We start from the raw sequence: 24,565 nt of genomic DNA, 5'->3' as shown, positions 1-24,565 counted from the left end.
AAAGAACAATAGAACAAAACAAAAACTAGTAGTCATAATTATATTTTCCCAGAACCTCAGCTGTCAGTGTCCTTCCCTGCTAAGTGAGTCAGAGCCAATCCCTGCCTTTCCCTCCAGTCCTCCAGTACTGTCTTTGGACCTGCTGTGGGCACTGTGGAGCAGGCTCAGACTTTGGCTCAGAACTGAACAGCAGGCCCAGTTCTCGTGTGTATTTGTCCCCAATGTCCACAGTTGTTAAAGCTAGAACAGCCTCAATTATGAGAACATTCATTATCTATTCAGATATTCCACAGATGCAGGTTTACCAATCTGATTGAGGGGATTTAATCCACAGCTCCTGCAGCTGCAGGAGAGGTTTCCATTCATTCCTCTTCTTTGGTTGTGCCACTTCTGGGGCCCAGCTTTGGTTTTGGCCCCACCTCTGTGTGTAACCACCCTTTGGTGTCTGTTTCCTGACCAGGTGAGTGGGGGTGAAAGCAGCAGATGATTAGGGCATACTTACTCAAGCGGGGTGGGATAGGACAGCCACATTTGGGACATGTGGGGAATGCCTGCAGTGGCAGAGACCAGCAGGAAGTTTGCAATAGCACAGGGCATGCCATGCACTCTCCTGAGTAAGTTGGTCCAGGATCATAGGACCTTTGGCAGTGGCAGGCTTCATAGGCTTCTGTAAAGGTGTGGGCAGTGACCTACACTTACTCACAGGAACTTGGTGGCAGTGATAGCAGCAGTAGCAGTCCATGTCTGCCTCTAGGGCCTGAGATAGTAGTCATGGCTGGAGTCTACACCTGGAGCTCATGCAGGCAGTGCCCTGCTGCCTGTGAGCGGGCAAGCCTCTCTCTCCTTGTACAACCCCTAACGATGGTCCCTTGCCTCTTTGATGGGCCAAGGCTTCTTTCTTGAACTCCTCAGGCTGTCTTCACTTAGAAAACCTCCAGTCCTCTACCTGGAGTCTGACCTCCAAAGCTCAAGCTTCAGCACTCAGTTCCTACCTGCCCTGGTGGGCAAGCAAACAAATATCTCAGGCTAGAGAGTGCCAATAGGCACTGACTCTCTGTGCAGGACTTGCCACTTTGCCCCCTGCACACTGCACTCTCCTCTGAAGCTCCAAAGCTCCCTGCCTCCTGTCTCTGCCAGTGAGGGGACTTCATAGTATTGGAAACTTTTCTTCCTTCACAGCTCCCTCATAGAGGCTCAAGTTCCTTTGTATATATATTTTTTCTTTTGCCCTACTCAGTTATGTGGAAGTATTCTTGCCTTTTTGGAAGTCTGAGGTCTTCTGCCAGCATTCAGTAGATGTTCTGTGGGAGTTATGCCACATGTAGATGTAATTTTGTAGTATCTCTGGGAAGAAGGTGAGCTCCATGTCTTATTCTTCTGGCATCTTGGAGGTTCTTTCCACTTGTTTATTTTTTATTGTGTTGCTTGGGTTTAGGTGTCCAAAAATCATTACTAAATCTGCATCAAGGAGCTTTATTCCTGTTTTCTTCCAAGAGTTTCATGATTTCAATTCTTACATTTAAGTCTTTAATCCATTTTGAGTTAATTTTTGTAAGTGATATAAGTTATGGGTCCGATTTTATTTTTTGCATGTGAAAATGCAATTATTCCAGCACCATTGATTGAAAAAGCTGCCTTTTCTCCATTGGTTCCTTTGTCAAATGTTAGTTGACCATATATTCTTGAGTTTATTTCTGGGTTCTCAATTGTGTTCCATTGGTATATGTGTCTGCTTTTATGTTAGTACATACTGTTTTGAATTGTGATGACTCTTGCTTTATTCTCTTTTTTTGGGTCATTTTCATTCATGCTTTATTAAGTCTATTCACAAATGCCCAAACTATACAGAAGCATATGAGATGCAGAATATAAGTTAAGATCCTTTTCTATATGCTGGCTTACTTTAAAGGGTCAAGAAGAAACATATTATTTACATTGAGATTATCTATTAGTGTGTACAGGAAGTTTAAATTAGCTTCAAGAAAATGTATATAGACATGCACCTGCCCATGCTATGATCTGATATTTACTGGGAAAATTAATTACAAGCATCTCTTCTGTTTCTTTAAACATGATCAGCCAGATACAGAAGTTTGCATTCATAGTTAGTGTATTTCTGCTAAATACCTTTGTTGTGAAGTCCTGAATTCTTCATTTCAAATAGTTTTTGTTTTGTTACTTTTGTCATTAGTCCTTTGTTTTCTGCATTTCTTTTTCTTAGACACATTATGCAAGGGAGATACCAATGAGGTTTTCAAGCTCTTTAATGCCTTCCAAAACCTGTATACTACTTAGATTTTACATTATTTCCATTATTTCTCAACTTTAGGTAGCAACACCATGAATTTGCCATTGTTTTGCTTTATTGACTATGCCAAAGCCTTTGACTGTGTGGATCACAATAAACTGTGGAAAATTCTGAAAGAGATGGGAATACCAGACCACCTGATCTGCCTCTTGAGAAATTTGTATGCAGGTCAGGAAGCAAGAGTTAGAACTGGACATGGAACAACAGACTGGTTCCAAATAAGAAAAGGAGTACGTCAAGGCTGTATATTGTCACCCTGCTTATTTAACTTACATGCAGAGTACATCATGAGAAATGTTGGACTGGAAGAAACACAAGCTGGAATCAAGATTGCTGGGAGAAATACCAATAACCTCAGATATGCAGATGACACCACCCTTATGGCAGAAAGTGAAAAGGAACTCAAAAGCCTCTTGATGAAAGTGAAAGTGGAGAGTGAAAAAGTTGGCTTAAAGCTCAACATTCAGAAAACGAAGATCATGGCATCCGGTCCCGTTACTTCATGGGAAATAGATGGGGAAACAGTGGAAACAGTGTCAGACTTTATTTTTCTGGGCTCCAAAATCACTGCAGATGGTGACTGCAGCCATGAAATTAAAAGAGGCTTACTCCTTGGAAGGAAAGTTATGACCAACCTAGACAGTATATTCAAAAGCAGAGACATTACTTTGCAAACAAAGGTTCGTCTAGTCAAGGCTATGGTTTTTCCTGTGCTCATGTATGGATGTGAGAGTTGGACTGTGAAGAAGGCTGAGCATCGAAGAATTGATGCTTTTGAACTGTGGTGTTGGAGAAGACTCTTGAGAGTCCCTTGGACTGCAAGGGTGAACTCCGGGAGTTGGTGATGGACAGGGAGGCCTGGCGTGCTGCAATTCATGGGGTCGCAAAGAGTCGGACACGACTGAGAGACTGAACTGAACTGAACTGAACTGTGTGGTAGATTCATTTTATTGGTTATACTGAAGTGATTCCAGTTTTTCCTCTTTCCATTTGATGGATTATTTTTACTGTCTTCCTCTTTAGAGTTTGTGGAAGAAGCAAATGGGCTCATTTGGCAGGTTCCAGCTGTTGGAGAAGGAGAAGGCAATGGCAACTCACTCCAGGACTTTTGCCTGGAGAATCCCATGGACGGAGGAGCCTGGTAGCCTATAGTCCATGGGGTCGCACAGAGTCGTACATGACTGACGCGACTTAGCAGCAGCAGCAGCTGTTGGAGAATAGGGTGCAGCACTTTTCTTCCTTGTGATTTTTGAAGAATCAAATGCATTTGCTTTTAATAGACCATCCAATTTCTGTGATCTGTTAAAAGGCATTTCGTCATTCTGGGACACATTCCTGTAACTGGTTAAAATCACTGAACAACCACTTCCAAAAACAGAGAACCTTCTGAGGGAAACACTCTTGCTTTGTTCTTATTTCTAAAGGATTTCTTTGGCTATTTAAGGTGTTTTGCAGTTCCATATAAATTTTAGTAGTGCTTTTCCTATGTCTTAAAAAAATGCCTTCAGAATCTTAATAAAAATTGCCTTGAATATATGGATAGCTTTTAGTAGTATTGACATTTTAACAATATTAATTTTTCTAATTCATAAACAAGGGATTCCTTTCCATTTATTTCTATCTTCTTCATTTTATTTCAATTTCTTGTAGTTTTTAGAGATCTTTCATCTCCTTAGTTAGATTTATTCCTCATGCTTTTTTGATGCTATTATAAATGGGATCAAGTTATTTTTTTTAATGTTCTAGAGTAAATAAATGTTGCTGATTTTTGTGTGTTGGTTTTGTATATTGCTTTTCATTTGGTTGAATATTTAGCATTTATATATATATATAATCATGTCATCTTCTAATAAAGACACTTTTATTTCTTTCTATCCAATTCTGATATATTTTATGTTTATTTGCTTGATTGCTCTAGCTAAGATTTCCAGTACTATGTCAAATAGGAGTGGTAAGAGTGGGCACACTCTTGTCTTGTTCCTGATCTTAGAGAAACAGCTTTCAACCATTTAACACCAGGTATATGGTATTAGCATGGGCTTCTCATAAATAGCCTTTATTATGGTGAGACACATTCCTCCTATGCTAAATTTTTATGAATTTTTTAATCATAAATGAATGTTGAATTTTGTTAAATGCTTTGTCTATTAAGATGATTACATATTATTTTTTCATTCTATGAATGTAATGTATCATATCAATTGGCATTTTTTCTAGTGGTGTCCTTTTATCTTGAAAAAATTATTTTTTAATTGAAGGATAATTACTTTACAGAATTTTGTTCTTTTCTGTCAAACTTCAACATGAATCAGCCATAGGTATACATATCTTCCCTCCCTCTTAAACCTCCCTCCCATCTCCCTCCTTATCCCACCCCCTAGGTTGATACAGAGCCCGTTTTGGTTTCCTGAGACATATAACAAATTCCCATTGGCTATCTATTTTACATATGGTAATGTAAGTTTCCATGTTACTCTATCCTTACATCTCACCCTCTCCTCCCCTCTCCCCATGTCCATAAGTCTGTTGTATGTGTCTGTTTCTCCACTGATGCCCTGCAAACAAATTCTTTGGTACCACCCTTCTAGATTCTATATATATATGCATTCAATTCAGTTCAGTTGCTCAGTCATGTCTGACTCTTTGTGACCCCATGGACTGCAGCATGTCAGGCTTCCCTGTCCATCACCAACTCATGTAGCTTCCTCAAACTCATGTCCATCAAGTTGGTGATGCCATCCAACCATCTCATCCTCTGTTGTCCCCTTCTCCTCCTGCCTTCAATCTTTCCCAGCAACAGGGTCTTTTCCAATAAATCAGTACTTCGCATCAGGTGGCCAAACAATTGGATTTTCGGCTTCAGCACGTGTCCTTCCAATGAATATTCAGGACTGATTTCCTTTAGGATTGACTGGTTTGATCTCCTTGCAGACCAAGGGATTCTCAAGAGTTTTCTCCAACACCACAGTTCAAAAGCATCAATTCTTCTGTGCTCAGCTTTCTTTATGGTCCAACTCTCACATCCACACATAACTACTAGAAAAACCAGAGCTTTAACTATATGGACCTTTGTCAGCAAAGTAATATCTCTGCTTTTTAATATGCTGTCTAGGTTGTTCATAGCTTTTCTTCCAAGGAGCAAGCATCATTGAACTTCATGGCTGCAGTCACCATCTGCAGTGATTTTGGAGAGTAAAGAAAGTCTCTCACTGTTTCCGCTGTTTCCCCATCTATTTGCATGAAGTGATGGGAACGGATGCCATTATCTTAGTTTTCCAAATGTTGAGTTTTAAGCCAGCTTTTCCACTCTCTTCTTTCACTTGCACCAAGAAACTCTATAGTTTCTCTTCATTTTCTGTCATAAGGGTTGTGTCATCTGCGTATCTGAAGTTATTGGTATTTCTCCCAGCAATCTTGATTCCAGCTTGTCCTTCATCCAGCCTGGCATTTCGCATGATATACTCTGCATTTAAATTAAATAAGCAGAGTGACAATATAAAGCCTCGAAGTACTCCTTTCCGAATTTGGAACCAGTCTGTTGTTTCATGACCAGTTTTAACTGTTGCTTCTTGACGTGCATACAGATTTTTCAGGAGGCAGGTAAGGTGGTCTGGTATTCCCATCTCTTCAAGAATTTTCCAGTTTGTTTTGATTCACACAGTCAAAGGCTTTGGCATAGTCAATAAAGCAGAAGTAGATGTTTTTCTGGAACTCTCTTGCTTTTTTGATAATCCATAAGATGTTGGCAATTTGATCTCTGGTTCATCTGTCTTTTCTGAAACCAGCTTGAACATCTGGAAGTTCACAGTTCATGTACTGCTGAAGCCTGGCTAGGAGAATTTTGAGTATTACTTTGCTAGCGTGTGAGATGAGTGCAATTGTGCGGTAGTTTGAACATTCTTTGGCATTGCCTTTCTTTGGGATTGGAATGAAAACTGACCTTTTCCAGTCCTGTGGCCACTGCTGAGTTTTCCAAATTTGCTGGCATATTGAGTGCAGCACTTTCACAGCATCATCTTTCAGGATTTGAAATAGCTCACCTGGAATTTCATCACCTCCACTAGCTTTGTTCATAGTGATGCTTTCTAAGGCCCTTGACTTCACATTCCAGGATGTCTGGCTCTAGGTGAGTGATCACACCATTGTGATTATCTGGGTCCTGAAGATCTTTTTTGTACAGTTCTGTGTATTCTTGCCATCTCTTCTTAATATCTTCTGCTTCTGTTAGGTCCATAGCATTTCTGTCCTTTATCGAGCCCATCTTTGCATGAAATGTTCCCTTGGTATCTCTAATTTTCTTGAAGAGATCTCTAGTCTTTCCCATTCTTTTATTTTCCTCTATTTCTTTGCATTGATCACTGAGGAAGGCTTTCTTATTTCTTCTTGCTATTCTTTGGAACTCTGCATTCAGATGCTTATATCTTTCCTTTTCTCCTTTGGTTTTTGCTTCTCTTCTTTTCACAGCTATTTGTAAGGCCTCCCCAGACAGCCATTTTGCTTTTTTACATTTCTTTTCCATGGGGATAGTCTTGATCCCTGTCTCCTCTACAATATCATGAACCTCCGCCCATAGTTCATCAGGCACTCTATCAGATCTAGACCCTTAAATCTATTTCTCACTTCGACTGTATAATCATAAGGGATTTGATTTAGGTTGTACCTAAATGGCCTAGTTGTTTTCCCTACTTTCTTCAATTTAAGTCTGAATTTGGCAATAAGGAGTTCATGGTCTGAGCCACAGTCAGCTCCCAGTCTTGTTTTTGCTGCCTGTATAGAGCTTCTCCATCTTTGGCTGCTAAGAATGGAATCAATCTGATTTTGGTGTTGACCATCTGGTGATGTCCATGTGTAGAGTCTTCTCTTGTGTTGTTGGAAGAGGGTGTTTGCTATGACCAGTGCATTCTCTTGGCAATACTCTATTAGTCTTTGCCCTGCTTCATTCAGTATTCCAAGGCCAAATTTGCCTGTTACTCCAGGTGTTTCTTGACATCCTACTTTTGCATTCCAGTCCCCTATAATGAAAAGGACATCTTTTTTGGGTGTTAGTTCAAAGGGTCTTATAGGTCTTCATAGAACCATTCAACTTCAGCTTCTTCAGCATTACTGGTTGGGGTATAGACTTGGATTACTGCGATATTGGATGGTTTGCCTTGGAAATGAACAGAGATCATTCTGTCGTTTTTGAGATTGTATACAAGTACTGCATTTCAGACTCTTTTGTTGACCATGATGGCTACTCCATTTCTTCTAAGGGATTCCTACAGGCAGTAGTAGATATAATGATCATCTGAGTTAAATTCACAACGTTTATCTTTCTGACTAACTTCACTCTGTTTAATAGACTCTAGGTTCATCCACCTCATTTGAACTGACACATATGCATTCCTTTTTTTCCATGGTGTATATGTACCAAAATTTCTTTATCCATTCGTCTGTCTGTGACATCCAGGTTGGTTCCATATTCTAGCTACTGTAAATTGTGCTGCAATGAACATTGGGGTACATGTGTCTTTTTCAATTTTAGTTTATTCAGGGTAGTATGCTTAGGAGTTGGAGTGCTGAGTCATGTGGTTTTATTCCTAGTTTGTTAAGGAATCTCCATACCAACTTCCATAGTGTCTGTGTAAATTTACATTCAAACCAACAGTGACAGAGGGTTCCCTTTCCTTCACACCCTTTCCAGCATTTATTGTTTGCAGAATTTTTGATGGTGGCCATTCCGACCAGTGTGAGGTGATATCGCATTGTAGTTTTGATCTGCATTTGCTAATATTGAGTGATACTAGCATCTTTTCTGGAGAAGGCAATGGCACCGCACTCCAGTACCCCTGCCTGGAAAATCCCATGGACGGAGGAGCCTGGTAGGCTGCAGTCCATGGGGTCGCTGAGGGTCGGACATGACTGAGTGACTTCACTTTCACTTTTCACTTTCATGCATTGGAGAAGGAAATGGCAACCCATTCCAGTGTTCTTGCCTGGAGAATCCCAGGGACGGCAGAGCCTGGTGGGCTGCCGTCTATGGGGTCACACAGAGTCGGACACGACTGAAGTGACTTAGCAGCAGCAGCAGCATCTTTTCACATATTTGTTGGCCATCTGTATGTCTTCTTTGGAGAAATGTCTGTTTATGTCTTTTTCTCATTTGTGGATTGGGTTGTTTGCTTTTCTCGTATCGAGTTGTATGAGCTTCTTGTGTATTTTGGAAATTAATCCTTAGTTGTTTCATTTGTAATTATTTTCTCCCATTCTGAGGGTTGTCTTTTCACCTTGTTTATAGTTTCCATTGCTGTGCCAAAACTTTTAAGTTTAATTAAGTCCCACTTGTTTACTTTTATTTCCATTTCTCTAAGATGTGAGTGATAGAAGATCATGCATTGATTTATGTTATGGAGTGCTCTGCCTGTGTTTTAATCTATGAGTTTTATACTTTCTGGTCTTACATTTAGGTGTTTATTCAGTTTTGAGTTTATCTTTTTTCCTTTTTTGTTTTAATTTATTTTAATTAGAGGTTAATTAATTTACAATATTGTAGTTGTTTTTTGCCATACATTGACATGAATCAGCCATGGGTGTAAATGTGTTCCCCATCTGAACCCCCCTCCCACCTCCCTCCCTATCTCATCATGTGGGTCATCCCAGTGCACCAGCCCTGAGAACCCTGTCTCATGCATCAGACCTGGACTGGCGATCTGTTTCACATATGATAATATACATGTTTCAGTGCTATTCTCTCAGATCATCCCACCCTCACCCTCTCCCACAGAGTCCAATAGACTGTTCTATACATCCGTGTCTCCTTCACTGTTCCACTTATAGGGTTATTGTTACCATCTTTCTAAATTCCATATATATGCATTAGTATACTGTATTCGTGTTTTTCTTTCTGGCTTACTTCACTCTGTATAATAGGCTCCAGTTTCATCCACCTCATTAGAACTGATTCAAATGTATTCTTTTTAATGGTTGAGTAATATTCCATTGTATATATGTACCACCACTTTCTTATTCACTCATCTGCTGATGGACATCTACATTGCCTCCATGTCCTGGCTATTATAAACAGTGCTGCGATGAACATTGGGATGGGTACACGTGTCTCTTTCAATTCTGGTTTCCTCAGCAGTGTGTATGCCCAGCAGTGGGATTGCTGGGTCACATGGCAGTTCTATTTCCAGTTTTTGAAAGAATCTCCACACTGTTCTCCATAGTAGCTGTACTAGTTTGCATTCTCACCAACAGTGTAAGAGGGTTCCATTTTCTCCACACCCTTTCCAGCATTTATTGCTTGTAGATTTTTGGATTGCAGCCATTCTGACTGGTGTGTGATGGTACCTCAATGTGGTTTTGATTTGCATTATCTCTGATAATGAGTGATGTTGAGCATCTTTTCATGTTTGTTAGCCATCTGTATGTCTTCTCTGAGAAATGTCTGTTTAGTTCTTTGGCCCATTTTTTGATTGGGTCATTTATTTTTCTGGAATTGAGATGCAGGAGTTGCTGTATATTTTTGAGATTAGTTCTTTGTCAGTTGCTTCGTTTGGTATTATTTTCTCCCATTCTGAAGGCTGTCTTTTCACCTTGCTTATAGTTTCCTTTGTTGTGCAAAAGCTTTTAAGTTCAATTAGGTTCCATTTGTATATTTTTGCCCAGACTCACACCTTTATTTCCATTACTCAGAGAAGGGGGTAATAGAGAATCCTGCTGTGATTTATGTCAGAGAGTGTTTTGCCTATGATTTCCTCCAGGAGTTTAATAGTTTCCAGTCTTACATTTAGATCTTAAATCCATTTTGAGTTTATTTTTGTGTGTGGTGTCACAAAGTGTTCTAGTGTCATTCTTTTACAAGTGGTTGACCAGTTTCCCCAGCACCACTTATTAAAGAGATTATCATTTCTCCATTGTATATTCTTGCCTTCTTTACCAAAGATAAGGTGTCCATAGGTGCATGGATTTATCTCTGGGCTTTCTATTTTGTTCCATTGATCTATATTTCTGTCTTTGTGCCTGTACCATAGTGCCTTGATGACTGTAACTCTGTAGTAGAACCTGAAGTCAGGCAGGTTGATTCCTCCAGTTTCATTCTTCTTTCCAAAGATTGTGTATTTCCATACAAATTGTGAAATTATATGTCCTAGTTCTGTGAAAAATACCATTGGAAGCTTGATAGGGATTGAATTGAACTATAGATTGCTTTGGGTAGTATACTCATTTTCACTATGTTGATTCTTCCAATCCCTAAACATGGTATATTTCTCCATCTATTTGTGTCTTCTTTGATTTCTTTCATCAGTGTTTTTAGTTTTCTATATATAGAAGGAAAGTTATAACCAACCTAGATAGCATATTCAAAAGCAGAGACATTACTTTGCCAACAAAGGTTCGTCTAGTCAAGGCTATGGCTTTTCCTGTGGTCATGTATGGATGTGAGAGTTGGACTGTGAAGAAAGCTGAACACCGAAGAATTGATGCTTTTGAACTGTGGTGTTGGAGAAGACTCTTGAGAGTCCCTTGGACTGCAAGGAGATCCAACCAGTCCATTCTGAAGGAGATCAGCCCTAGGATTTCTTTGGAAGGAATGATGCTAAAGCTGAAACTCCAGTACTTTGGCCACCTCGTGCGAAGAGTTGACTCATTGGAAAAGACTCTGATGCTGGGAGGGATTGGGGGCAGGAGGAGAAGGGGACGACAGAGGATGAGAAGCCTGGATGGCATCACTGACTCGATGAACGTGAGTCTGGGTGAACTCCGGGTGTTGGTGATGGACAGGGAGGCCTGGCGTGCTGTGATTCATGAGGTCGCAAAGAGTCAGACACGACTGAGCCACTGATCTGATCTGATCTGATCTGATATATAGGTCTTTTGTTTCTTTAGGTAGATATATTCCTAAGTATTTTATTCTTTTCGTTGCAATGGTGAATGCAATTGTTTCCTTAATTTCTCTATTTTCTCATTGTTAGTGTATAAGAATGCAAGGGATTTCTCTGTGTTAATTTTATATCCTGCAACTTTACTATATTAATTGATTAGCTCTAGTAATTTTCTGGTAGAGTCTTTAGGGGTTTCTATGTAGAGGATCATGTCATCTGCAAACAGTGAGAGTTTACTTCTTCATTTCCAATCTGGATTCCTTTTATTTCTTTTTCTGCTATGAATGCTGTGACCAAAACTTTCAAAACTATGTTGAATACTAGTGGTGAGAGTATGCACCCTTGTCTTGTTCCTGACTTTAAGGAAAATGGTTTCGATTTTTCACCATTGAGGATAATGTTTGCTGAGGGTTTGTCATATATGGCTTTTATTGTGTTGAGGTTCAGTTCAGTTCAGTTTAGTCACTCAGTCATGTCCGACTTTTTACGACCCCATGAATTGCAGCACGCCAGGCCTCCCTGTCCATCACCAACTCCTGGAGTTCACCCAAACTCATGTCCATCGAGTTGGTGATGCCATCCAGCCATCTCATCCTCTGTCATCCCCTTCTCCTCCTGCCCCCAATTCCTCCCAGCATCAGGGTCTTTTCCAATGAGTCAACTCTTCGCATGAGGTGGCCAAAGTACTGGAGTTTCAGCTTTAGCATCAGTCCTTCCAAAGAACACCCAGGACTGATCTCCTTCAGAATGGACTGGTTGGATCTCCTTGCAGTCCAAGGGACTCTCAAGAGTCTTCTCCAACACCACAGTTCAAAAGCATCAATTCTTCGGCACTCAGCTTTCTTCATGGTCCAACTCTCACATCCATACATGACCACTGGAAAAACCATAGACTTGACTAGATGGACCTTTGTTGGCAAAGTAATGTCTCTGCTTTTGAATATGCTATCTAGGTTGGTCCTAGCTTTCCTTCCAAGGAGTAAGCATCTTTTAATTTCATGGCTGCAATCACCATCTGCAGTGATTTGGGAGCCCCCCAAAATAAAGTCTGACACTGTTTCCATTGTTTCCCCATCTATTTCCCATGAAGTGATGGGACCAGATGCCATGATCTTGGTTTTCTGAATGTTGAACTTTAAGCCAACTTTTTCACTCTCCACTTTCACTTTCATCAAGAGGCTTTTTATTTCCTCTTCACTTTCTGCCATAAGGGTGGTGTCATCTGCATATCTGAGGTTATTGGTATTTCTCCAGGCAATCTTGATTCCAGCTTGTGCTTCTTCCAGCCCAGCGTTTCTCATGATGTACTCTGCATATAAGGGAAGCCCCAAGTTAAATAAGCAGGGTGAGAATATACAGCCTTGACGTACTCCTTTTCCTATTTGGAACCAGTCTGTTGTTCCATGTCGAGTTTTAACTGTCGCTTCCTGACCTGCACACAGGTTTCTCAAGAGGCAGGTCAGGTGGTCTGGTATTCCCATCTCTTTCAGAATTTTCCACAGTTTATTGTGATCCACACAGTCAAAGACTTTGGCATAGTCAATAAAGCAGAAATAGATGTTTTTATGGAACTCTCTTGCTTTTTCCATGATCCAGTGGATGTTGGCAATTTGATCTCTGGTTCCTCTGCCTTTTCTAAAACCAGCTTGAACATCAGGAAGTTCACGGTTCATATATTGCTGAAGCCTGGCTTGGAGAATTTTGAGCATTGCTTTAGTAGCGTGTGAGATGAGTGCAATTGTGCGGTAGTTTGAGGATTTTTTGGCATTGCCTTTCTTTGGGATTGGAATGAAAACTGACCTTTTCCAGTCCTGTGGCCACTGCTGAGTTTTCCAAATTTGCTGGCATATTGAGTGTAGCACTTTCACAGCATCATCTTCCTGGATTTAAAATAGCTCAACTGAAATTCCACCACCTCCACTAGCTTTGTTCATAGTGATGCTTTCTAAGGCCCACTTGACTTCACATTCCAGGATGTCTGGCTCTAGGTGAGTGATCACACCATCGTGATTATCTTGGTCATGAAGAAATTTTTTTTTACAATTTTTCTGTATATTCTTGCCACCTCTACTTAATATCTTCTGCTTCTGTTAGGTCCATACCATTTCTGTCCTTTATCGAGCCCATCTTTGTGAAATGTTCCCTTGGTATCTCTAATTTCCTTGAAGAGATCTCTAGTCTTTCCCATTCTTTTATTTTCCTCTATTTCTTTGCATTGATCACTGAGGAAGGCTTTCTTATTTCTTCTTGCTATTCTTTGGAACTCTGCATTCAGATGCTTATATCTTTCCTCTTCTCCTTTGCTTCTCGCTTCTCTACTTTTCACAGCTATTTGTAAAACCTCCAAGCAAATTTGGCCTTGGAATACGGAATGAAGCAGGGCAAAGGCTAATAGAGTTTTGCCAAGAGAACACACTGGTCATAGCAAACACCTTCTTCCAACAAGACAAGAGAATACTCTACACATGGACATCATCAGATGGTCAACACTGAAATCAGATTGATTATATTCTTTGCAGCCAAAGATGGAGAAGCTCTATACAGTCAGCAAAAACAAGACCAGGAGCTGACTGTGGCTCAGATCATGAACTCCTTATTGCCAAATTCAGACTTAAATTGAAGAAAGTAGGGAAAACCACTAGATCATTCAGGTATGACCTAAATCAAATCCCATATAATTATACAATGGAAGTGAGAAATATATTTAAGGGTCTAGGTCTGATAGATAGAGTGCCTGATGAACTATGGATGGAGGTTTGTGACATTGTAGAGGAGACAGGGATCAAGACCATCCCCATGGAAAAGAAATATGTTGAGGTATGTTCCTTCTATTCCTGCTTTCTCGAGGGTTTTTATCATAAATGGATGTTGAATTTTGTTAAAGGCTTTCTCTGCATCTATTGAGATTATCATATGGTTTTTATCTTACTATTTGTTAATATGATGTATTAAGTTGATCGATTTGCAGATGTTGAAGAAGCCTTGTACCCCTGGGATAAAGCCCCTAACCTTTTTAATATGTTGTTGGATTCTGTTTGCTAGAATTTTGTTAAGGAATTTTGCATCTATGTTCATCAGTGATATTGGCCTGTAGTTTTTCTTTTTTGTGGCATCTTTTTCAGGTTTTGGTATTAGGGTGATGGTGGCCTCATAGAATGAGTTTGGAAGTTTACCTTCCTCTGTAATTTTCTGGAAGAGTTTGAGTAGGATAGGTGCTAGTTCTTCTCTAAATTTTTGGTAGAATTCAGCTGTGAAGCCATTTGTTCCTGGGCTTTTGTTTGCCGGAAGATTTCTGATTACAGTTTCAATTTCCATGCTTGTGATTTCTATTTCTTCCTGGTTCAATTTTGGACAGTTGTAATTTTCTAAGAATTTGTCCATTTCTTCCACGTTGTCCATTTTATTTGCATATAGTTGCTGATAGTAGTCTCTTATGATCCTTTGTATTTCTGTGTTGTCTGTTGTGATCTCTCCATTTTCATTTCTAATTTTGTTGATTTGATTCTTCTCCCTTTGTTTCTTGATGAGTCTGGCTAATGGTTTGTCAATGTTATTTATCTTCTCAAAGAACCAGCTTTTGACTTTGTTGATTTTTGCTATGGTCTCTTTTGTTTCTTTTGCATTTATTTCTGCCCTCATTTCAAGATTTCTTTCCTTCTACTAACCCTGGGGTTCATAATTTCTTCCTCTTCAAGATGCTTTAGGTGTAGAGTTAGGTTATTTATTTGACTTTTTTCTTGTTTCTTGAGGTAAGCCTGTATTGCTATGAACCTTCCCCTTAGCACTGCTTTCACAGTGTCCCGCAGGTTTGGGGTTGTTGTGTTTTCGTGTTCATTCATTTGTATGCATATTTTGATTTCTTTTTTTATTTCTTCTGTGCTTTGTTGATTATTCAGAAGTGTGTTGTTTAGCCTCCATATGTTGGAATTTTTAATAGCTTTTTTCCTGTAATTGACATCTAATCTTACTGCATTGTGGTCAGAAAAGATGCTTGGAATAATTTCAATTTTTTTGAATTTACCAAGGCTAGATTTATGGCCCAGGATGTGATCTATCCTGCAGAAGGTTCCATGTGCGCTTGAGAAAAAGGTGAAATTCATTGTTTTGTGGTGAAATGTCCTATACATATTAATTAGGTCTAACTGGTCCATTGTGTCATTTAAAGTTTGTGTTTCCTTGTTAATTTTCTGTTTAGTTCGTCTATCCATGTGAGTGGGTTATTAAAGTCTCCCACTATTATTGTTATTGTTAATTCTCCCTTTCATACTTGTTAGCATTTGTCTTAAATATTGTAGTGCTCCTATGTTGGGTGCATATATGTTTATAATTTTTATATCTTCTTCTTGGGTTGATCCTTTGATCATTATGTAGTGTCCTTCTTTGTCTCTTTTCACAGCCTGTATTTAAAAGTCTATTTTATCTGATATGTGTATTGCTACTCCTGCTTTTTTTGGTCACCATTTGCGTGAAATATCTTTTTCCAGCCCTTCACTTTCAGTGTGTATGTGTCCCTTGTTTCGAGGTGGGTCTCTTGTAGACAACATATATAGGGGTCTTGTTTTTGTACCCATTCAGCCAGTCTTTGTCTTTTGGTAGGGGCGTTCAATCCATTTACGTTTAAAGGTATTATTGATAAGTATGATCCCGTTGCCATTTACTTTGTTGTTTGGGGTTCAAGTTGATACACCCTTTCTGTGCTTCCTGTCTAAAGAAGATCCTTTAGCATTTGTTGGAGAGCTGGTTTGGTGGTGCTGAATTCTCTCAGCTTTTGCTTGTCTGTAAAGCTTTTGATTTCTCCTTCATATTTGAATGAGATCCTTGCTGGGTACAGTAATCTGGGCTGTAGGTTTTTCTCTTTCATCAAATTAAGTATGTCCTGCCATTCCCTTCTGGCCTGAAGAGTTTCTATTGAAAGATCAGCTGTTATCCTTATGAGAATCCCCTTGTGTGTTATTTGTTGTTTTTCCCTTGCTGCTTTTAATATTTGTTCTTTGTGCATAATCTTTGTTGATTTGATTAATATGTGTCTTGTGGTGTTTCGCCTTGGGTTTATCCTGTTTGGGACTCTCTGGGTTTCTTGGACTTGGGTGATTATTTCCTTCCCCATTTTAGGGAAGTTTTCAACTATTATCTCCTCGAGTATTTTCTCATGGCCTTTCTTTTTGTTTTCTTCTTCTGGGACTCCTATGATTCGAATGTTGGAGCATTTAACATTGTCCCAGAGGTCCCTCTTTTCTTTTAATCTTTTTTCTTTTTTCCTCTCTGCTTCACTTATTTCTACCATTCTATTTCTAGCTCACCTATCCTATCTTCTGCCTCCATTATTCTACTGTTGGTTCCCTCCAGAGTGTTTTTTATCTCATTTATTGCATTATTCATTATTGATTGACTCTTTTTTATTTCTTCTAGGTCCCTGTTAAACCTTTCTTGCATCATCTAAATCCTTGTCTCTGGGCTATTTGTCTGTAACTCCATTTTGTTTTCAAGATTTTGGATAATTTTTACTATCATTATCTGGAATTCTTTTTCAGGTACACTCCCTATGTCCCCCTCTTTTGTTTGGTTGGTGGGCATTTATCCTGTTCCTTTACCTGCTGAGCACTTCTCTGCCTTTTCATCTTGTTTATATTGCTGTGTTTGGGGTTGCATTTCTGTATTCTGGCAGTTTTTCATTCCTCTTTATTGTAGAGGTTCCTACCTGTGGGTGGGTTGGACTAGTGGCTTGTCAAGGTTTCATGGTTAGGGAAGTTTGTGTCAGTGTTCTGATGACTGGAGCTGGATTTCTTCTCTCTGGGGTGCAATAGTGTGTCCAGCAGTGAGTTTTGAGATGTCTATGGGTTTGTTTGTCTTTGGGCAGCCTGTATATTGAAGCTCAGGGCTATGGTCCTGCTTTGCTGGAGAATTTGCATGGTATGTCTTGCTTTGAAACTTTTTGGCTCTTGGGTGGTGCTTGGTTTCCGTGTAGGTATGGAAGCTTTTGGATGTGCTTTTATCGATGAATGTTCCCTGAAGTCAGGTGTTCTTTGATGTTCTCAGGTTTTGGACTTAAGCCTCCTGCCTCTGGTTTTCAATCTTATTCTTACAGTAGCCTCAGGAGTTCTCCATCCATACAACACTGATGATAAAACATCTAGGTTAATGGTGAAAAGTTTCTCCACACTGAGGGACACCCAGAGAGGTTCACAGAGTTACATGGAGAAGAGAAAAGGGAGGAGGGAGATAGAGGTGACCAGGAGGAGAAGAGGGGGAATCAAAAGGGGAGAGAGCAGTCTAGCCAGTAATCACTTCCCTATATCCTCTCCACGGTCGGGAACCCTCAGAGAGGTTCACAGAGTTCCATAGAGAAGAGAAGAGGGAGGAAGGAGATAGAGGTGACCAGGAGGAGAAAAGGGAATCAAAAGGAGAGAGATAGATCTAGGCAGTAATCAGTTCCCTAAGTGTTCTCCACAGCACGGAACACACACAGAGTTTCACAGGGTTGGGTAGAGAAGATAAGGGGGAGGGAGGATATAGAGGTGACCTGGGGGAGAAAAAAAGAGTCAAAAGGGGGAGAGAGCAATCAAGCCAGTAATCACACTCCTAAGTAAAAATGGATACTGAAGATTGGATTTTTAAAGGTACAAATTTGATAACAAACGCCAAAAATCCAGGATTAAAAATCTAAATTAGAGGTTACACTCTCACAAATACAATATTAAAAAATCAAAACAAGATCACAAAAGTTATAAAAAGTATATATGAAGTTTGCTTTAAAAATATGGTCTTTTTTTAACAAGGTAATAGTAGGTTATAAAAATGAAAATTAAAGGAGTAATAGAGGACTTAAAAATTTTAAAAATTCTAATTTAAAAAATGATAATAGTAAAAATAGATCTAGAAATTTCTTTGGAGCTATTGTGAGCAGTGTGGGGTCAGTTCAGTTTCAAATAGTTCCTTGTTCCAGCTTATACTTCTCAAGATCTAAAGGCCCCTTCTAATATAGTCGGTGTTAACTACAGGGTTTTAATCTGTTGCTCCTGTCACTTCCAAGGCGGTTCCCTGTTTATTTTGGCTTCTTCTGTTTGCAGTTCTCTTCAGTGTCTAATTTCTTCCCTGACACAAGGGGGCGTAGGTGGTCACTTATTTAGGTTCACTCGTTCAGTCGTGCTGTGTGGAGGGAGGAACACTGCAGACAAATATCACTGGCATGTGTGGGGAGTTCTCGCAGTGTTTCGGCCACACTGGGTTTGTGCCTGCTCACAGCGTGTGTGCTTTTCCAGTCTACACTGCTCAGGCTTCAGATTTCTCTGCAGTGGAACTGTCTAAAGCGGCCCCTGGATTGCGTGCACTTCCCAGGTATAAGCCATTCAGGTTCAGGTTCTTGGGTACTCCACAAAGACGCAGACTCAGTTGGACCTGCATTTTGTGCCCTTCCCAGGTCTGAGCAGCTCAGGCAACCGGGTGCTTGGCGAGCGCACTCTCCTCAGGTACGGTGCATCTTATCACCTCCCTGGTCCCAGCCACTCGATTTCCTGTGTAGCAGCAGGCGCGCCCTCTCAAGGTGTGCCATGTGTCTCTTCTGGGGAGCTGAGCTCTGGCTGCCACCCTCCTGGCTGATGTTAACTGTCCAGAATCCCAGGGAGTCTTGGTTAGGAACTGGAAGCCTGTTTGCAGTTTGGTAGAGGATGCCGTCTCTGGGGCCAAGTTTGCCCCTTTCTGGCTCTGGCTGCCGCCCACCAGTTTCCTTGCCTGTGGCGAGGGGATGAGCCAGTCCCAGTCCGCAGCCGGCTAGCTCTCCTCTGGTATTCGCTGAGTCCTTTGTTCTGTGAGAGGGCCCAGCAGTGCTTTAGGTTAGGGCTTTTTGCGGGATAGTTCTTTCTCTTTATTTTTCCTCTCTCTCTCTGGCTATCCCACAGTTTGGGTTGCTATCTCATGTTAGCTCCCTCAGATTGCCCTCAGGGCATTCAGGCCTGGTCCTTACCCTAAACAGTGCAGCCCGCTCCTCCCTATTCAGCCCCCCACTTGCTCATGGTGAATGTGAATGTCTGGGCTACTTCTCTGCTGGGAGTTGCCATTAGGCATGTAATCTGTGGGCTTTATTTATTTGTTTATTTTTCCTCCCAGTTATGTTGCCCTCTGAGATTCCAAAACTTCCCACAGACCTGCTGGTGAGAGGGTTTCCTGGTGTTTGGAAACTTCTCCTCTTTTAAGACTCCCTCCGTAGGATGGGTCTCCACCCCTAAGCCTTGTGTCTCTCTTTTTATCTTTTATATTTCGTCCTATCTCCTTTCGAGAAGAATGGGCTGCCTTTCTGGGAGCCTGGTGTCCTCTGCCAGCGTTCAGAGGTTGTTTTGTGGAATTTACTCGGCGTTCAAATGATCTTCCAGTGAATTTGTTGGGGAGAAAGTGGTCTCCCCATACTATTCCACCACCATCTTAGGACCATCCCCTTGAGTTTATCTTTTTGTATGGTGTTAAGAAGTGTTCTAATTTCATTCTTTTGCATGTAGCTGTCCAGTTTTCCCAGCATCACTTATTGAAGAGGCTGTTTTGTCCCATTGTATATTCTTGCCTCCTTTGTCAAAAATAAGGTAACCATAGATGCATGAACTTATCTCTGGGCCCCCTATCTTGTTTCATTTGTCTATATTTCTGTTTCGGTGCCAGTACCATACTGTCTTGATGACTGTAGCTTTGTAGTATCGTCTGAAGTCAGGAAGATTGATTCCTCCAGCTCCATTCTTCTTTTCAAGACAGCTTTGACTATTTGGGGTCTTTTGTGCTTCCATATGATTTGTGAAACTTTTTGGTCTAGTTCTATAAAAAGTACCATTGGTAATTTGATAGAGATCACATTGAATTTGCAGATTGCATTTCATATTATAGTGATTTTCATGATATTGATTCTTCCTCCCCAGGAACATGGAATATCTCTCCATTTGTTTATGCCATCTTTGATATCTTTCAATGTCTTATAATTTTCTGTGTACAGTTCTTTTGTCTCCTTAGGTAGGTTTATCCCTAGATATTTTATTCTTTTTGTTGGAATGGTGAATGGGATTGATTCCTTAATTTCTCTTTCTGATTTTTCATTGTTAGTATATAGGAATGCAAGTGATTTCTGTGTATTTACCTCGTATCCTGCAACTTTGCTGAATTCACTGATTAGCTCTAGTAATTTTCTGATAGTTTCTTTTGGGTTTTCTATGTATAATATCATGTCATGTACAAACAGTGAGGGTTTTACTTCTTCTTTTCTGATCTTGATTACTCTTATTTCTTTTTCTTCTCTAATTGCCATAGCTAGGACTTCCAAAACCATGCTGAATAATAGTCATGAGAGTGGACACCCTTGTCTTGTTCTTGACCTTAGAGGGAATGCTTCTAGTTTTTCACCATTGAGAATAATGTCTACTGTGTGCTTGTCATATATGGCCTTTGTTATGTTGAGGTAGGTTCCTTCTATGCCCATTTTTGAAGGACTTTAATAAAAAATGGGTGCTGAATTTTGTCAAAGGCCTTTTCTGCATCTATTGAAATTATCATATGGTTTTTATCTTTCAGTTTGTTAATTTGGTGTATCACATTGATTGATTTGCATATATAAAAGAATCTTAGCATTCCTGGAATAAACCCAACTTGATCATGGAGTATGAGCTTTTTAATGTGTTGTTGAATTCTGTTTGCTAGAATTTTGTTGAGGATTTTTTCATCTGTGTTCATCAGTGATATTGGTCTGTAGTTTTCTTTTTTGTGTTGTCTTTGCCTGGTATCAGGATGATTGTGAACTTTTAGAATGAATTTAGAAGTGTTTCTTCCTCTGCAATATTTTGGATGAGTTTTAGAAAAATAGCCATTATCTCTTCTATAAATGTTTTATAGAATTCACTTGTGAAGCCATCTGGCCCTGGACCTTTGTTTTTTGGGGGATTTTTTTTATCACAATTTCAATTTCAGTGTTTGTAGCTGGCTTGCTCATAATTTTTATTTCTTCCTGGTTCAGTCTGGGGAAGTTGAACTTTTCTAAGAATCTGTCCATTTCCTGTAGGTTGTCCCTTTTATTAGTGTATAGTTGCTCATAATATTCTCTTATAATCCTTTGTATTTCTGTGTTGTCTGTTGTAAATTCTCCTTTTTCATTTCTAATTTTGTTGACTTGATTTTTCTACCTCCCCCCCCTCTTTTTTTTTCTTGATGAGTCTGGCTAGTGGTTTGTCAATTTTGTTTATCTTCTCAAAGAACTAGCTTTCAGTTTTATTAATCTTTGCCATTGTTTCCTTTGTTTCTTTTTGTTTCTGCTCTGATATTTATGATTTTTTTCTTCTGCTAACATTGGTTTTTTGGTCCTTCTTTTCCAGCTGCTTTAGATGTAGAATTAGGTTGTCTGTTTGATGCTTTTCTTGTTTCTTGAGGTAGGATTGTATTGCTATAAACTTCCCTCATAGAACTGCTTTTGCCACATCCCATAGGTTGTGGGTTGTCATGTTTTCATTGTCATTTGTTTCTAGGAATCTTTTGATTTCCCTTCTAATTTCTTCAGTAACCTCTTAATTATTTAGTAACGTATTATTTAATCTCCATGAGATTGTGTTTGTTGCAGTTTTTTTTTCCTGTAGTTGATATCTAGTCTCAGAGCATTATGGTTCAGAGAAGATACTTGATATGATTTCAATTTTCTTAAATTTACTGATGCTTTATTTGTGGCCCAAGATGTGGTCTATCCTGGAGAATGTTCCATGAGCACTTGAGAATAAAGTGTATTCTTCTGCATTTGGATGTAAAGTCCTGAAGATATCAATTAGGTCCATTTGGTCTAGTATTTCATTTAAGGTTTGTGTTTCATTATTGATTATCTGTTTTGATTATCTGTCCATTGGTGCAAGTGGGGTGTTAAAGTCCCCAGCTACTATTGTCTTACTGTTGATTTCCCTTATGTATTGAGGTACTTCTTTGTTGGGTGCATAAATAATTACAATTGTTATGTCTTCTTTTTGGATTGATCCTTTGATCATTATGTAGTGGCCTTCTTTGTCTCTTACAATATTATTGATTTTAAAGTCTATTTTGTATGAAATAAGGATTGCCACTACAGCTTTCTTTTGGTTTCCATTCGCATGGGATATCTTTTTCCATCCTTTTACTTGCAATCTGTATGTGTCTCTAGGTCTGAAGTGGGTCTCTTGTAGGCAGCAAAGATATGGGACTTGCTTTTGTATCCATTCATTCAGTCTGTATCTTTTGATTGGTGAATTTAATCCATTTACATGGCAACCCACTCCAGTATTCTTGCCTAGAAAATCCCAAGGATGGAGAAGCCTGGTGGGCTACAGTCCATGGGGTCACAAAGAGTCAGACATGACTAAGTGACTAACACAACACACATTGATATATATATATATGTTCCTATTGGCATTTTCTTAATTGTTTTCGGTTTGTTTTTGTAAGTCTTTCCTTTCTCTTGTGTTTACTAACTATATAAAGTCCCTTTAATATTTGTTGTAAGGCTGGTTTGGTGGTGCTAAATTCTCTTAACTTTTGCTTGTCTGTAAAGCTTTTGATTTCCCCATCAATTTTGAATGAGATCTTTGTTGGGTATAGTAATCTTAATTGCAGATTTTCTTCTTTTTAAAATATTTTTATATATTAAATATATAATATTTTTTATATTTTAGATATATCCTGTCATTCCCTTCTGGCCTGCAGAGTTTCTGCTGAAAGGTCCATTGATAATCATATGGGTTTTTCCTTGTATTTTACTTGTTGCTTTTTCCTTACTGCTTTTAGTATTCTTTCTTTGTGCTTAATCTCTGTTAGCTTGATTAATATGTGTTTCAACGTGTTTCTCCTTGGGTTTATCCTGTAAGGGACTCTCTGTGCTTCTTCAACTTGATTAACTATTTCCTTTTCCATGTTGGGTAAATTTTCAACTATAATTTTTTCAAAAATTTTCTCAGTTCATTTATTTTTTTCTTCTTCCTCTGGGACCCTTATGACTCGAATGTTGGTATATTTAATATTATCCCAAAGGTCTCTGAAGCTATCCTCAATTCTTTTCATTCTTTTTCCTTTATTCTACTGTTCACCAATTATTTATACCATTATATCTTCCAACTCACTTATCCAGTTTTCTGCCTCAGTTATTCTACTGTTGGTTCCTTCTGGAGTAGCCTTAATTTCAGTAATTGTGTTATTCAACTCTGTTTGCTTATTCTTTGTTTCTTCTATTTCCTTGGTGATTGTATTAACATGGTCAATTGTTTCCTTCATTTTCTCCATTTTATTTTCAACTCTTTGGAGCATCTTTACTATCATTAATCTGAATTCTCTTTCAAGTATATTGCTTATTTCCTGTTTGTTTATTTGGTCTTGTGAGTTTCTACCTTTTTCTTTCATTTGTGTTTTATTTCTCTGTCTTTTTTTCTAACCTGCTCAACTTCAGGTCTCCTTTTCTCAGGCTTTAGGGTTGTGTTTCTTCTTCCTTTTGGTTTTTGCTCTTGGATGGAAAGATTGAGTGGTTTGTGTTAACTTCTTGTTAGGGGTGACTTGTGCCTTTGTTCTAGTGGGAGGTGGTCAAGCAGATCAAGCAGGTAATCACTGAAATAATGGGACATATACACACACTTAAACACACACAGTTATAACCAAAGTATTCTAAAGAAAAGAGTATGGGAAACTGACTTGGTGAACAAGGGAAATCAACAGTGATATTAGCCGATTAAAAGCAGAACTAACTAATGCTCAATCTGGAAAACTGAGCCTGAGCAGAGTGCCAGCTGGGGGATATAGCAAAGAGAGGTCAACAATTTAACTTACTTAGTGAAAAAAGAAAGAGTGGAGGAAACAAGGGAGAAGAAGAAGGGAGAGAAAAGAGAAAAGGAAAGAGTGGAAAGAGGCCAAGAAAAAGTAATAAAAGAAAAAATAGAAAAGCAAAGCTAAAGACATGTGAAAAATATTTTTATATATTCAGAAATAGCTACAGCTGGTAAAGAAATATAAGAAAATCAGTCGAATATATCAAAAAAATCACAAATAAAGGTGAAAAAAAAGAGAGAGAAATCTTAAAATAAATTTTTTTTGAACAGGGAAAACAAAGAGGAAAACTCCACTGCACTGCAAAAGGCTAATGTGAAGGTAGAAATATGTAGGGGGAATAAAGTGTGATTTATAAGAAAAAAAAGTCTTCAAAGTCATAGTTCTTCTTGGTTGTGGAGTCTGCCCCCATGGATGGGGTTGGATTAGTGTCCTGTGATATTTTCCTGGTTGGGAGAGCTTGTTCCTGTATTCTGGTTGATGGAACTGGATCTCATCTCTCTGAAGGGCAATGCAGTGTCCAGTAGTAGCTATGGGGGTGTCTATGGTTTCAGTATGTCTTTGGGCAGTCCTTCTGGCTTTTGCAGTGTCAGACACGTCT

General features: G+C 39.3%; 1 pseudogene; it reads right to left on the bottom strand.

Moving 5' to 3' along the window:
• Nucleotides 1–2,065: 2,065 nt before the first annotated feature.
• LOC102412247 lies at nucleotides 2,066–3,621 on the bottom strand (annotated as a pseudogene).
• Nucleotides 3,622–24,565: the final 20,944 nt, after the last annotated feature.

The sequence above is a fragment of the Bubalus bubalis genome, chromosome X, assembly GCF_019923935.1.
Source record: "Bubalus bubalis isolate 160015118507 breed Murrah chromosome X, NDDB_SH_1, whole genome shotgun sequence".
Lineage (NCBI taxonomy): Eukaryota > Metazoa > Chordata > Mammalia > Artiodactyla > Bovidae > Bubalus > Bubalus bubalis.
This window is presented reverse-complemented; position numbering and strand designations above follow the sequence as displayed.